We start from the raw sequence: 16,707 nt of genomic DNA, 5'->3' as shown, positions 1-16,707 counted from the left end.
AACGATCAGTCAAGTGGACAGAAGCCTCCCTAGATACGTTGAGTTTCTTGTAGAACTTATGCGTTTCATTGATTCAAATTGATCGTAGAAACATAATTAAAATATAATAACATACTTTTACCTTCTCCAGTTGCTATCACCAGACTGTTCGAGCTCTGATTGTAGAAACATCACAAACATCACTCCAGTCCACCTCGTCTGTTTCTTCTGCTCTGCTTTTCTACTCTTGCTCTCTCGTTCTCTCTTTCTCTCTACTCCACACCACTGAGCTGCGCGCGTCGCCATGTTTACAGTCGAACATCACACAAACTTCAAACTGGTGGCGTCTAGCGGAACTAGCGCAGCAATTTCAAGGTGGTGATTGTCAAACGCGAGATTGTCTTTACACCGAACTGTGCCGCAGGATCGTATCGTCGCGCTGTTTTCGCCAAAAGTGTCGTGTAAAATCGTGCTGTTTCGGGTAAATTCGGTCACGTCGTGTAGCGCTCGGTCGGCGCTTTCGTTTGCGCTAGCTTTCAGCGATCGTCGCGCCGTGAATCCTCGTGAAAATCGTGAAAACAAACGTTGCCAATTTCAAGCAGAGGCGACATTGGATCACCTCTTTTGTGTCGTCGTTGTCTCCGCAGTTCGTTTCTCTTTTTGGTGCGATCTCTCACCGATCTTTTCTTCCTCCTCTCTCTCTTTCTGGGCTCGGACCCAGTTTCTCCTCTCGCGCGTCACCGACCAAGCGTGTCCGCGTTTTCCAGTCTCGAAAAAGGAGGTGAGGAATAACAACAACAACAACAACGGCATCAACAACAAAAACAAGCAAAGTGGAGAGAGAAAACAGCGCCGAATAAACACAAAATACCGTCACATACACATGCACGTGCGTGTTTAAAATCGCGGTGCAGTGCGGAACAAACATAGCCTAAAACGAAAGAAAACAAAATAAGCGTGTATGTGAGAAAGGGGGAAAAGTTGATGTTTTTAATTCGCTAGTCACCGTGCAAGTGTGAGTGAAAGGTAATATAATAAATAAAAGAAGAAAAAAAAAAGTTCGTTGAAAAGAGAGTGCGAAGAAGTAAAGTGAAAGACGAAGAAGTCTGGCAAGCAGAAGAAAGGCAGCAAAACAAAAGGTGGCTAGTTTTGGTGCGCTGAGTTACTACTACCTTCTCCGTATCAGTTGTAAATGGTTAAAAAGAAAAGAAAATAAAAGAAGTGAAATTGTGTCTGTGTGCTAATTAGTATTGGCTGAGCGATTTGCAAACCTGTACGACGTGTATATCTGTGAAACTAGCACCTGGATATTTAACGTGGAATAGCAGCCAGACTGGTGGACAGCGAGCGAAAAGTTCTTCTCATTGAAGAAGCTAGCTCAAGATAAGGTAATGAATGTAATCTTGAGTCAGCAAATATATAGTCAGATGTGAATATATAACAGGAAAGTGTAAAGAATATCAGTTCAATGTATTTGGAAAGGTTAGTGAAAAATTTTTGAACTGCAAAAGACTGTAAAGACACTACAGTCAAGTAACGGAAAATGGGAGAGTTTTTAAAACTTTTTCAGTGTTTTTTTTTTTTATGAAAAGGCGTTTTTTTCTGAATGCTGAGTACGCCGTTAAATCGGGCGTCTAATTTTACATATTAGTTCCTTTGACACAAAATTTCTATCCCATCACCGTTTCAGGCTGCAAATTATTGAAAAACATCTCTTTTTCACATGTTCAAAAATGAGGGGTCGTACCGCCCCTCCGTCACAAGATGAGCAATTCTCTACGAAATCGGTCTTTTTTCTTCAATTTTAATTTTTGTATTTTTTAATCCGACTGAAACTTTTTTGGTGCCTTCGGTATGCCCAAAGAAGCCATTTTGCATCATTAGTTTGTCCATTTAATTTTCCATGCAAATTTCGCAGCTGTCCATACAAAAATGATGTATGAAAATTCAAAAATCTGTAACTTTTGAAGGAATGTTTTGATCGATTTGGTGTCTTCGGCAAAGTTGTAAGTATGGATATGGACTACACTGGAAAAAAATGATACGAGGTAAAAAAAAAATTGTGTTTTTTTTATTTAACTTTTTATCACTAAAACTTGATTTGCAAAAAAACACTATTTTTATTTTATTTTTTTATTTTTTGATATGTTTTAGAGGACATAAAATGTCAACTTTTCAGAAATTTCCAGGTTGTGCAAAAAATCATTGACCGAGTTATGAATTTTTTAATCAATACTTATTTTTTAAAAAAATCGAAATATTGGTCGCAAAATTTTTTCAACTTCATTTTTAGATGTAAAATCAAATTTGCAATCAAAAAGTACTTTAGTAAAATTTTGATAAAGTGCACCGTTTTCAAGTTAAATCCATATTTAGGTGATTTTTTAAAAATAGTCGCAGTTTTTCATTTTTTAAAATTAGTGCACATGCTTGCACACTTTAGGAAAAAATATTTTTGAAAAGCTGAGAAAATTCTCTATATTTTGCTTCTTCGGACTTTGTTGATACGACCTTTAGTTGCTGAGATATTGCAATTCAAAGATTTTAAAACAGGAAAATTGATGTTTTCTAAGTCTCACCCAAACAGCCCACCATTTTTTAATGTCGATATCTCAGCAACTAATGGTCCGATTTTAAATGTTAATATATGAAACACACGTGAAATTTTCCGATCTTTTCAAAAACAATATTTTCAAAATTTCAAAATCAAGACTAACATTTTAAAAGGGCGTAATATTGAATGTTTGGCCAGCTGCGAAATTTGTATGGAAAATTAAATGGACAAACTAATGATGGAAAATGGCTTCTTTGGGCATACCGAAGGCACCAAAATAGTTTCAGTCGGATTAAAAAATACAAAAAAAAAATCGAATGACCGAAATCTGAGAGAACTGCTCAGATATCAAAAAATGGAACTCGGTTTCGTGATCAGGGACAAATGTTACCCCTTAGGACCAAGTTTCACGCAAATCAATGAGGGGTCGAGGCAACTTTTCCGGATTTCGTGTGAGTTGGCAGAGAATTACCCACATCGAAAAATGAAGTTAAAAAATGTTTGCGACCAATATTTCGTTTTTTTTAATCAGTTCAAAACTCTGTCAAAGTTTTTTTTGACACTCTGGAAATTTCTGAAAAGTTGGCATTTGATGTCCCCTAAAACTAGGGACCTATAGAGGGAAATTAAATGGTTTGGGAGAAATTTCAATAACCCATAGTCATTCAAATTTAGCTGAAAAACATGTAGTTTTTCTTTGGTGCTGCCACGTTTCTCATATCGAACAAGCACAAACATAACAAAAACTATCAGTTTTTTATAAACCAGTTTGTAATTGTTATAAGTCACGTTTTTTAACCAAAATATTTTTTGTTTTTTTATATATTTTTTTATTTTATTTACTTATTTTTATTTAAAGTCTCTTAAATCTTAGTATTTTAAGTTTCTAAAGAAAATAATGTATTTATAGTTTTTAGATATTTAAAGTAATTAAAGAATTTCCATAATGTATTGAGCGTATTCAAAGTAATCAAAGTATTCCGAGTATTCTAAGTAAAAATAAATGTCCGATTCTAATACAAATACAAAGTATTTGAAGTATTTGATGTTTTTAAGTATTTAAAAGTATTCAAAGTATATAAAGTATTTAATTTATTCAAAGTATTTAAGGTGTTTATAGTATAGTAAAGGACACAGAGCTTTATTTGCTCTCCATCTACGTTGACTATTTCTTATTCCTGATATTCTGTTCTGCTCTCCCTACCATCTGTCTCTTTTATGTCCTTGTGAGGGGATCATCGATCCATCCGCATTGACATACTATTTTTTTTATTTTTCTTCTTATCTTTCTTCACATTTTTCATTCCTTTTTAACACTTACTACCAGTCTTTGTGAGGGGATAATGAGCTCGATTTGCTCTCCATCCGCATTGACCTTTTTCATCTATGATATTCCTTTTTATCAGTAGCTAGAATCAAAGCCGGGGATTGGGGAAGGAGCATCAGGGAAGTGGACAGTATGCTGTAATGATGGAGACTGGAGGTGGATAGTGGAAGACCAGAACTACGTCAAAAGGGGGAAATAGTTTAATAATTGTACAATTCTTCAGGATTGTTTAATTACTACATCTATTGACCTTTGTCAGTTTCCAGCTGTCTGCCACGCCCTTTTAGGCCCCCAACAGGGTGCGAGCCCTGTTTTTCAGCTTTTGCTCGATTGGAACCCCGATTTGACAGTTCGATTGGAACCCTGAGAGTAACATTTAGCCTCTACCTTAAACATATCAAATTATAAAAAAGTGTTTTATGCATCATATATTAGTAACAAAAAGTGAAATTAAAAATCATCAATTCTTTTACTTTCCCGCTAGAAATATCATGTTATGAACATACCTTTCTGGGTTAGAAACCGCTTGTATTTAGATAGCACTTCCTTACTATGGTCTTCTTTAGATTTTTTCGATTGTTTAAGGATCCACTACACGTGAACATTTTATCTAATAATATAATTTTTAGGTTAATCGGTCATTCCCCATTGACTCAGCATCTTCTCTCAAACATTTACTTGAAGATTCTCCTTCCAGACAAAACAAACAGACATCGCGTCTGACGGGTCAGCCTCGTCGCGTGGGCAGCCCGGCTCCCTTCGTTATCTTTTTCACGCAAACCGTGACCAATCTCTCGGGGATGTTTACCTTGACCCCTTCGCTGGACCTTTTTCCTGGAGTATGCATTGCATCGGCACACACACAGACATAAGCTGAGCTATTTACTATCTTTCAGCTGCACACACACACATACCTGAAATGTGCATCGTCGATGTCTGGAACCGGAGAACAAGGAGGGTTGGCATGGAAGACCTAACAGTACTTCTCAGAATGAGGCAATAGCATCCAGCATCGAACGCAGTGTGTGTACCTGAATGCAACTCAAGTGCAGCCGCAGTGTTTTGCACTTTGCTTTACGATGCGATGTTGGCTGTTCTTGTTTGTTTATCGGTCATAAAATAGTTTGAATGGCTTTTTGAATGCAGTGTGTGCGTTTGATAAAGGCTGTTTGTGATTTTATCGACTTACGCTAGTTTGACCCGTAGAAATTACCGGTTATGAGATCGTTTAGAGCTGGAATACTAACAATGCTTTACAAAAAACTAAAATTTCGTGGATCGTGGACAATTTCCATACAAAAAATTTTTTTTTGTACAGATCGTGGATAACCGCCAACAACCTTGGACAGCGGGGCAGCGGGTGGCGTGGGTCTCGCCCAAAATTGTCCAAGTGTGGGATTCTTCTAGGAAATGTGATTTCCTACAACTTTGTTCACAGAAAAAAATTAATTCTCGTAATCGTGAATTAAGTTCACGAATGTGAGAACCCCGAAGGAATTTATTCATGAGTATGGTGCATTTGCACTATAAACGTGAATATATTCCTTCGTGGTTCTCGCATTCGTGAATCAAATTCACGATTTCGAGTATTGATTGTTTTTCCGTGTAGAAGGGTGCAAGAAGATCCGAGTTGATCCTTATGAGTTTTTAGCAACGCGATGAAAAAAATCGGCTTATATACTTGAAAGTATATAAGGGGTATATACTGCCCATGATCACATAAATGTCCCATATGCATTTTTTCACTATTGAGTTTGGTTCAAAATCGAGATCCCTTTCTGAAAAGCCTATAACATTCAGTACTTTGTTCTTAAAATCATAAGGAACTCCAGTTTTTTCGCGAAAACTTAACACGTAGTCTTATGTGTGGGACACACTTCAAATGCATTTTTCTTAGCATGCTGTTTTTGCATAGAGGACATTCATGCGAACATGGGCAGTATATAAAAAAAAACCTTTTTACTAAAAGAAATCATCAAAAATCAGGATCAACTCGATTCGTTTTGCACTCTTGGGCATAGTTGTAGGGAGTTGAATTCCTTACAAGAATTTCACAGTTGGACAATTTTGCGTGTGACCCGCGCCACCTGGCAGAAAAATACTGAAACGATGTTTTTCTGCATACATTTTTGCTATTTTCCCCATATTAACATCAACTTTAAAAAGCTACCTTTAAACCTTAACCGATTTGGCTCAAAATTGGCACAAATACTTACTTTTGCCTAAGAAATCGAGTGAGAGGGTATCCCTGATGTAGATTTTTAACCCTAGTACTCATGGGTTGTACAAAAAAATATTCAGGATTCGTCAGATTTGCATTTGGCTATCCACAATATGCCTTGTAGTCACGATTTTTCCTTCCCTTGTTAAGTTATGAAAATCATCACTATTCATTTATTGTCGACCAGGTAAAAATGATTAATTCTCAAATTCAAGTTGATACTGAAAATTTAAGAGTGGCAGTGCGTGGCCGAATGGTTACGCTGTCCGCTTTGTAAGCGGATGATTCTGGGTTCGATTCCCATCTGCTGCAACCTTCCATCGGATGAGGAAGTAAAATGTCGGTCCCGGCCTTGGTTGTTAGGCCGTTAAGTCATTCCAGGTGTAGGAGTTGTCTCCATGCCATAAGTACAAACAACACACCAAACCAAGCCTACTCCGGTGGAATCGCTGGCGGCGGTTGGACTCGCAATCCAAAGGTCGTCAGTTCAAACACTGGGGTGGAAGGTTCCTTGGAGTAAAAAGAGGTTTGGGTGCTCTCCCCATTCAAGCCTTCGGACTCCTAGGTTCGAGCAGAAACTTGCAATAGAGACCACTAAAGACCCGGGGGTCGTTAATGTGGATGGTTTGATTTTTGATTTTTTGAATTGAAAATTTAAGAGTGATGATAAATTTTCTTTAAAAATTATTGATGGCTTAAAAATTTTGATCCTTTAAAAAAAACTAATTTAATTACTACTACTATGCATAGAATCTACTTCCGATATGTTCATCGAATCGGGCAAATTCCCCTACTCTTTCAACCGTAAAAAGAACTACACCTAATGACGGCTGTATAGACGGGGGTGGGATCACCCAAGTAACAGGCAAAACTCGAGTACCCCGAACTTGAACCAAACCAAACCAAACACCAGGACCATCACAGGGGGTAATCGTAATCGACTAAACAAAGTCACAAATACCGACACAGTTGAAAGACTTCCTCCCATTTATATTGTATAGTCATTATTTGCCATTATGATTGCAATAGACTTCTTCGTCGACCCGTCGTCGTCCGACAGTTTTTCGGTTCTCCAACATGGGGACCCCCTGGGAAAAGCATTCAGGTATGGAACTTAAATTGTGGGAGGAAACCCAGGTATGACTGCCAATAAGCAACAAGCGAGGAGGTTCGCGCATTCAAGAACAAGTCCAAGCCGCCAAGTTCCCGTAATCATAGTGCCAATAATGCAAAGAAGAGGCACACAGCCAAGAAGACGCGAAGGAGAATCCGTCTAGAACCCGTGACGCGTGACCCCGGAATTGGAGCTGTAGTTGTACCCTACCTGTCTGTGTAGTGGTGAATGGACTGGTGTGTGGGAATGTGCAGTGAAGAGGAACCCTCCTGCGACCGAACTTTGGCTCTGAGCTTTGCTGGTGCCAGTTCAGTACTAGTAGCAGGTACTGGTGTGGTGTTGGTGTGCTTCAACGACACAAAGTTGAGGAGTGATTCTCACTTGTTCTGACGGGCGCGGACTTTTAACCCACGAGTCATTAGCGATCAAGAACTGCAGGAACTGAAAAGTTACTGTTACCGAGGGTTGTTACACGGGACTGCAAAAGTATATCGTGGGGAGATTTTGGAAATACCAACTCTACACAAATGGGGAACACAGTAAAAAAGTGTAAATTTGGAAGGTTTAATTTTGGAAGGTTGAATTTTACCTCTTTTATGAAAGAATTTTACCTAAATTTAGACTGAAAATATGACATTACCCAGAAAAACGGTAAAATTAAACATTTTCAGTGGTAAAATTACACATTTTTTCTGACATAAAAGATGTACCCATTTCCAGATGTAAAATTACTATTAGAAGTGGGCAAAGCCGCTCTTTTTTAGGAGCCGCTTATTTTCGTTCGCTCTTTAAAAAGAGCCGCTCTTTTGAACGGCTCTTTCGCTCTTTTTCAAAATTTGAATGAATAGGGGTGTTTCAAAAATCGCGTGATTTTATAAGTCATTTCACATTGGACTTTTATAAATTTGCCGTACCAAATATTTTTTGAAATTTATATCCCTCAACTCTGGCCAAAGTCGCAAAAAAAAATAATAGCAAGACATTTTAATGAAAAATGAGTTCTAAAATGCATTTCACACCTCAGTTGTATTGCAATCATTACTGTTGAAAAGATCGAAGTATTGATGAACGTTTTTTTAAACCGAAAAATAAACTTTTGCATTGGGTACTAAGCAACGGAATTTCACCAAAAATCAAAATATTTTTGATCGATCCCAAAATGCTTATTAATTTGTTTTCAGTGGATAAGACTTCTTTTTTCATTGAAATTTGAAAGATTTTTGAAAAAAAGAATATTGTTTTGTCCCCTGATTTTTCGGACGGATTTTGAAGGGCAGGGTGCTTTGAAAATTATTTGTAACGGCCATAGTTGATAAAAAAATGAAAACGAGAAGATTCCCTTGAAAACCATAGGGGTTGGTAGCCTCAATGTCATGATTTCTACACCCAAAGGAAAAATATATCTCAAAATCTGCAACAGTGGATTTGTTGCAGAAAATGTCACATTTTATAACATTTTTTGAGCAAGCCCCTAGATCAAGAACCGCTGTTCTTTTTTTGTGAGCCACGGTTCGTTCGCTCTTTTCAGTGAACAGGCTCTTTGAGTGGTTCGCTCTTTTTTTGCCCACCTCTAGTGTAGTGTATGTTTATATTGTTTATATTGTTTGTATTGATTGAACTGCTTTCAGGATGATCGGAAAACACTTTAAACTATTCCAATGGTGTTTCCACATTGTCACTGGACCCTGTTCGCTAGTTTTCCTATCAGTTGCGCGCTCCGGACAACGTCGAAAAAACATCGCGGCACGTTTCGCCGTCTGCTGATTCCGTCTTTTGGCCATACGACTACGTATTGCCACTACCACCACCATCATAACCATGCGGTGTCGTCATGGCTTTGTATTAGTAGCTGCTGCTGCTGCTGCTGCTGGTCCAACACAGGTTGTCACGGACACCACGCGGCGGAGGTTCCCTGCGCCGCGTTGTTTCCCATTAAGGTGTGTGCGAATACTTGCGTGTGTATTACGCCACCAGGCCACATACCGTCGCACAGCGCAGCGAGGCGGTATTGTCTGACGTCGTCGTTGAACTAGTGTCCGTCGAGTTGCGAACGATTCCAGTCCAGAGGTTGTCGGTGTCGTGTTTTGCTGCGAGGTTCCCTGAACGGTTTATGACGGTTTTTGGGCTGTTTTTTTTTCGGGGGTCGTTCTTTACGAGTTTTGGCAAACCTTTGCGCGTAGATCGGCTACCTGCGTATTGTGTGGGGATCATACGGAATCGTAGAGCGTTTTTTTACGATCGAAGAAGGAATGTGCAAAGTTTTCTGCGAATTCCAAGGAGAGTGAAGGTACCTGCAAGGAATACAAGTTCAGCCGTAGTGAGTCACACAGCAGTCTCGAAGTTCGAATCGTGCAGCAAGTGATGACCTCACGTCGCGGCCACGATTGATGCTGATAGTGGAATACCTTGTCGTGGATGTATCGGATGAAAGCGAAGAAGTGGTACCGCGAATGGTTGTGAATGGTGCACTGGATATCAACTTGTTTGTGCAGATTCTGTGGGTTGCAAAAAGTGTGACAAAGAGGAAGTGCCGTAGGAGAAAAAAAAAGTTGTTGTGGTTCTCTACTACGAGATCGAAGCAGTGAAGCAGCTGAACCAGATTGCATCGAGCAGATAACCCTTCAACCGTAAGGCAGACCCACATAATCTCTGCAACTGGAGAGCTCTTAAAACGTCTACGAAGACGTCGAGTACCCGCCGAAGTTGCCCGCTTGAAGTGTGTGCGCGCATGTGTGAATGTATTAATTGGATTATCGTTACAGTTTTCTTGTTCCTACTGGTGACTAATACAGTTGGCGTTGTATGTACAGTGGCAAAAACGTGATGGCATAAATTAGCATTTTTTTTTGGGGTGGTCTGAAGTGTTTGCAAATCTGTTTTCATCGCGTGCTCGCGCTTCCTTGTTCAGCACGCTGTTGTCTATCTATCCGGCCTGTTTCATCTTGCTTCGTTCGTGTTGTGTGCAGGTTTGTACCTCCTCTCTTGTGGAACTGGTTCAGCGACTATCGTTGCGCGACTTCCTTAAAACTAGGGCTAGGCTTGTCTCTCGTGAGCAACGGTTTTGCGCGCGCCCTCGTCGATTTGTGAATCAGCGCATCTCTTTTCATCAATGAAGCTCGGGAAGGGTCGTCGTCGTTTCGTCAGCATTCTTGAGATGTCGGTTGAGATGTTCGTTCTAAATTGCGGTGGTGACTCTCAACTTTGAGTTCCTGGAATGTGTCATCTGGAATGTTCCATTTTCGGGTTTCATTGCTCATTTTGCTAGCTTGGAGTGGGGCATGATTCAGGTAGGGCATTGCACATATTGTGATGAAACATCTAAAAAATTTAATGTTGACAGAAACCTGGTACTACGTTTCGTTCAGAAACTCATGCCTAACATTTTGCTTTATAAAACTCATGAAAAGATGATTTCTATAAAAAGTTCTATAACATATACCATTACAAAAATGAAAATAGGTGCAAAAAAGGTTTGTACACCTTTCGAAAAATTAACATAAATAAAGTTATTTGTTGAAAGATCACCATAAATCCAGTCTCTCAACTCCGAATCGGCATCCTTGGCTGATTAAAACAATAATTTGGATTGAATACAAAGTTTACTAACTACCGTAAACTGGGGTCAATCGGGAATCGGGATATATGGGGCGAATTGGGACAGCAGTTTTAACCATGTTGGTGCACAATATTTTGATTTTTCTGTTTGGTTTCGGTTAGAACAGACTCAGACCAACAAAATGTGTACATCCATTTCCATATTTAAAAGCTTTAAGTGCTCTAAAAACTGCTGTCCCTATTCAGACTGTAGTCCCGATTCGCCCCAGATTACGGTACTTAGTATAAAAGTTTATATAACTGGGGAAATTCTGTATAAAACTTATTTAAACCTCATTTTGCAAACATTTAATTCAACTAAATGTCAATGTATTACCAATAAAATTGCAAAATAAACATTTTGAAGTGGGTATAACACCATTTTAAAGAAAACCAAGATGTTTGGGTAAAAAAAGATAGGAAATTTTATGCCCTTTCCGATGCCGCTTAGGTTGACTTGTGAATCGTGGACCGGTTCGGATGCCGGTGGATTTTCCGACGACGTAATTCCGGGTTGGTACGAAATTCCAACGAAAAATCTATTCTATCGATACAAAGACTCCCAAAACGGTGTTATACTCACTCCAAAATGTTTATTTAGCAATTCTATGGTAATATATTGACATTTAGTTGAATTAAAAGTTTGCAAAATTAAGTTTAGATATGTTTTATATGGAGTTTCCAAAGTTATATGAACTTTATACTAAGTAGTTGCTTATTTGGAGTTGGGAGACTGAATTTATGTTGATTTGTCAACAAATAACTTTATTTATGTATATTTTTCGAAAGGTGTACAATCTTTTTTTGCGCCTTTTTTGATTTTAGTAATAGTATTTGTTATAGAACTTTTTATAGAAGTCATCTTTTCATTAGCTTTTTGTAACAAAATGTTCGGCATGAGTTATTGAACATAACGTAGTACTAGGTTTCTGTCAAACTTTAAAATTTAAAGTTTAAATTGTTAACATGTTTCTTTAAAAAATGTGCATAGTGCCCAAGAGGTGTAAATACTTTTTTTACATACTGTAGCTGAAATTTAAAAGTTATCGCAGTTATAGTGAAAAAAGTTGATTTTGCCGTTTTCGTAATTTTCCCATTTATGCGCGCGGCGCGTCGAAAAACACGGATATTTTTTTCAAAAAAATATTTCCCAATATCCTGTTAATGAACTCTTTGCACTTTGAGTATGTTACGTAAAAATGTCCGAGGTATCCGATAAAAATATTTCCAGATATGGGCTTTTTGGTCCACACACCGTTAAAACGGGCTTTTAAAGTTTCATACGACTTTTTCATATGTTAGGCTAGGTTTTTAAAACTTCTTACTATTTTTCTTTGAAAGGCTAACTTATTTCATTTGCGTATAAGACAGCAAACAGTAAATCGGTTGAAATGGCTGGGGGTTATGATTTCTTAAATTAAAGGGTTTTTGCTAAAATCGACGAAAATGGCAATTTTTAGGACTACCCTTACCCCGTGTAGGTCACCCTAATGGCCAAACAAAAGAATACGGGTCTAATTGTTTCGGCCATGGAACCCCCAACACATTTATGAGCCTGATTCGAGCAATTTTCTTTTTTTATGCTGTTTGCGTGAGGAATTGCTGAATGTTACTCTTTTTACTAAGGCCGTTGCGCCGTTGCAATGAACTTATCATTGTAGAACTACATGTTTCTGCGTTGATAACTTATTTTAACAAGGTATCTACAGTAACATTCAATGGTTTGCCTTGAGAATACATTTTTACTCTGGTTATATACTAACTAAAATAGTTTTTTTTCTATTGTTTTGCCTTTATTTATTTTGTTCGCTCTTTCACCGTTTCTTCCGACGTGAATAAAACGTGAATAAAACGAAAAAAGCTGCGCGAACACTAAAACAACTTTATTCCGTTTGAAAGAGGCGCTTTTACCTGGTTGGTAGTTGACTGGGATCTCAATAATTCTGATTCAAATTCTGCTGCTGCTGTTGAGGGTCCCGCGATCGAGTACGATCGGGGAGAGAAATGCCTTTTCGCTCCTGCGAGCAATTATCAGCTGTCCATAAGAGACAGAAGGACTGCAGTTGGAGTAAGAGAGTGCGATCTGAGGATCACTTTTGTGCTCTGTCAGCAAACCTTCTTCTCGTGTACAAATAAATTTAAACCTGTTTTTTTGCCGGGTTCATTCAATCATTTCCATTTTGCAAATAATGCAAGGTTATTGCTGAATAAAATTCCCATCCCAAACAATCACGTCCATTTACTTTAAACGGTACACCAACGAGTGCGACCGCATCTCTCCCATTCGTTTATACTTCCCAAGAGATTTCAAATTGACCAACTCAGGAAGGTGGGGAGGCGATGTAGTGCCCCTAAGCTGACAACCGACAACCGCAGCAGCTGAGGACAAAGATTGTCTTGGTTCGTCGTCCGACGGGTACATTCCATCCATCATACGAGAGAAGGTCTCAATGCTTGCTCACATAATCACAAACTCACACACAGACATTCACTTGTTTACAATTCAATCAATTTAAATCGCTTCCGGCGACTTTCAGTGGACCCATGGGTACGTTGCTACCAATCACTAGCGTGAAAAATTAAACAGTGGCTTTATTTGTTAGTGTTTGTTGTGGTTACAATTTTCTAGGAATATATGATTTTGTCCAATTCTTTTTTTTTTTTGCCTAAATAAACCCACCGTGCCCATCGTGCAGTGGTCATTCAGCATCACTTTTGCACCATGAAAAAGCCCCTTCAATATCGCGCACTTTCCCTTTCTTTCAACGACTGCGGCGACGTCAAGTGGGGTGTTTTGGCAAGCGCACTTGTGTGACGTGTGCGAGATAGTGATGATACCCACCCAAAGGGACGGCTTCGGCCACAGCTGTCAGGTGGCTCGCAGGTCAAAATGACATAACCCTCGTCACGTCACGTTCAGATTATCGAACGGCAGAACGATTTATAGGTTTAAAACAGGCTGTGTGGGTCAAGTTTCAACAATCAGTTTGCTTTTAAATTTAACTTAATTGAATTTAACTCGAGACTACTAAGACAAATAAAACAAAATAATTTCAAATCCCTATACGCCATTTGGAATTGTTCCATCCGACTCTTTCGATACATCGGCTTTCCGGTATCAACATGTCAACGTCCTCGACTTGGCATTATGTAATGTTTTGACCATGGAGCGTCGAGTACATGACGATGGGCAGCATAATCAGCCTCATCAAAACTAGATATTATCGCACTACACTACACACACCCAGTCACAAGGTGTAGATCTCAAGCTGTCAATCATTTTAGCAGCTTGTTGTCAACACTATAGTTCAGTTGCTTTATAGTTTTCGAAATAGATGATACATTACCGGAAAGTGCATTATGTGCAGAGTGTGGCCCGATCAAACCTCCGGATGAAATAAGATATTTACACGCTTGGATGCCATGGGATAGATGGTAGTGTGTGTTGACAGATCCCCGAAGAGGGATACATTGCCAGTTTGATTGGTTTTGACAGGCCTCGGTGACTCGGCGGTGAGCACGCGCTCAGGTGGCCTTTGGATAAGAAACAAATTCGATTGCGTTTAAGCGAATTGGAAATATCAAATAAAAGACATGTCATTTCTCGGAAGGCGTCTTGCTAATCAAAATTTTTAACGAACGGATGTTGTGGAATTGAGTAGAACCCACGAGGACGCCTTTTTTTAATTTTTGGTACATTACTTCGAAAGCCTATCTGCAGGCTAATATTGATTTAAAAATATTGAAAAAGAATAAGTCGACTCTCTATATGACGACATCGAAGGGACCGTCAAGGAAAGTAACTTCATCATTTCGTCGCCGTCGTGCTAACTTGTCGTACGTGCATTTTGGGCCTAGTGGTAACGCATCCGCCTCGTAAGCGGAGTTCAAATCCCGGCTCAGACCAACACAACTGGCGATCCTTTCCGCCCAGGATTCGATCGCCTAGTAAAGGGAAGGTAGTGTATCATCACAAGCTGGACCATATCATGACACCTTAGAGAAAGCGACCTTTAAAATGTTAACATATTAACCTTAATATCTAGAGTTTTTTTGAATAGGTCCTATAAAAATATGAAAAACAATAGTTTATAGGACCTTTAAAAAACTCTAGATATCGTCTGCTGTGTGCTATCATGTGACATAGACCATTTTTATCGAAAATGAGTTAATGATGACGTTTTGCTATACTATAAAACACGACAAGATGAGTTAACCCAATTTTGGGAACTTGCTTCCGTTTCCCGAATATCACACTTGTGACATAGACCAATGTATCGTCAAAATGACACTTGTGACTTGTTGTTGGAAAATGTGGAAAATTTGTCTTATTTTTCACGATTTTTGTTGATAAACATGTTCTAAAGGCAATGCAATTTTTGTTTTTGAAAATATACTGATTAAGTCAGTTAAACTAATGATTAAAGCCTATTTAGTTTGTATGGGAATTCTGTGCACACTTGTGACACGTAGTAAAATTTTATTTTCGAAACACACTTGTGACACGTGCTTTTCAGATTTTTCTTTACATAATTTACTTTATCTTTCAACAGGTGTAACCAAATAAGTTAAAATTGGTAACCAAATTAGTTGAAACTTGGAGCGTTTGTTAAGCCGAATTGCTTCAAAGAGTTTGACTCTATCATTCATAGCTTTGAAAATATTTATCATCAAACTTTAAAAATTCGATTTACTCCAATAGTACTAAATGATCATTGTCACAAGATAGCACACAACAGACGATATCCTAACATTGAGTAAAAAAATACCCACTGACTCCGCGTTATAAATGTGGCCCCGATACTCTTAATGGGTCATGGAAAAAATCTACTGATGAACCGTTTTAGAGAAATATATTTTTGATAGAAATATATAAAAAAATTGTGGAACACACAGTTTCAAAAAATATGCAATACTATTTAAAGTTGCATTCTCCTCAATAAACATTGATGTATTAACAATAATTGTTCACAGTCTTCAGCCTTTTCTGGTACCATCAGTGGGGTTACATTGGGCCTGGTGTGAGTGATGTTTTACAGATTTTGCAATTTCTCGGGTTCTTCTCAATAAACCAGAATTCTGTTTAAAGGGTTATGGAGTGAACATCTTAAGAAAACGGTCCTAGAACAAATCCTAGCAATTTGGCAGCTGTCTTAACTTGAAGTATGTTTTTGGCCGAATATGATCACTCGAGAAATCTACCTTACAATGTATATTTTTGAAATTCTCAAAATCAAAATCAAATTATTCGCTCTACAGCATTGCCTTGGCGTTCTCAATTGCGAGATTCCTACTCGAAACTAGGTTCCGAATGCTTGATTGTTGAGGCAATTGCAAACCTCTTTTTACACCTTAGCTTCCATCCACCCCGGGATTCGAACTGACGACCTTTGGATTGTGAGTCCAACTGCCTACCAGCGCCTCCACCAGGACAGGACCCAGGGAGACGACTCCTACACCTGGACTGAGCTAACGACCTAACCTTTTTAGGTTAGTCCGGGGCCAACATTTACTTCCCGTCCAACGGAAGGCGTGATCAGACAAATCTCGTCTCAAAATTTGCCAGTGGGACTTTCTGGGATCGAACCCAGGCCGACTGGGTAAGAGGCAATCATGCTTACCCCTACACCATGGTCCCGTCGAAATTCTCACTAAGTACCTAAATTATTAAATATCTCCACTTCCAACATTGTAGCACGTCAACTCGATACACTTTAACAAGACACACGGTTTAATGACTTTTCTAGATCCTATTATGTATTTGAACATCATTTTAGTTTCATTTGACCCGATGTCATCCCCTCTAAGTAATGAGATTGGTTTAATTGGCAATTGAGGAAGAATTCATAAACATCCTTCATATTTTGGGAAAATGTTGGTCAATGTAGGTCTAGGAACAATTTTACGTTAAATGTTTT

The 16,707-nt window shown here is 38.7% G+C and overlaps 1 protein-coding gene across 9 annotated transcripts in view; it reads left to right on the top strand.

Moving 5' to 3' along the window:
* The first annotated feature begins 353 nt into the window (after positions 1-353).
* LOC6039666 (afadin) overlaps positions 354-16,707 on the top strand; it is a 164,786-nt gene continuing 148,432 nt past the window's right edge. For 3 of the 9 annotated variants that reach the window (XM_038266696.1, XM_038266694.1, XM_038266687.1), the window contains exon 1: positions 358-1,367. The gene's annotated coding sequence lies outside the window, so the exon portion shown is untranslated. Of the gene's footprint in view, positions 1,368-9,236; positions 10,162-16,707 lie in introns of those variants that run through there. The other 6 variants (XR_005279067.1, XM_038266693.1, XM_038266691.1 and 3 more) reach the window with 4 other exon arrangements.

The sequence above is a fragment of the Culex quinquefasciatus genome, chromosome 1 (assembly GCF_015732765.1).
Source record: "Culex quinquefasciatus strain JHB chromosome 1, VPISU_Cqui_1.0_pri_paternal, whole genome shotgun sequence".
Lineage (NCBI taxonomy): Eukaryota > Metazoa > Arthropoda > Insecta > Diptera > Culicidae > Culex > Culex quinquefasciatus.
The sequence above is the reverse complement of the archived record's forward strand: the minus strand, read 5'-3'. Positions and strand labels throughout refer to the sequence as shown.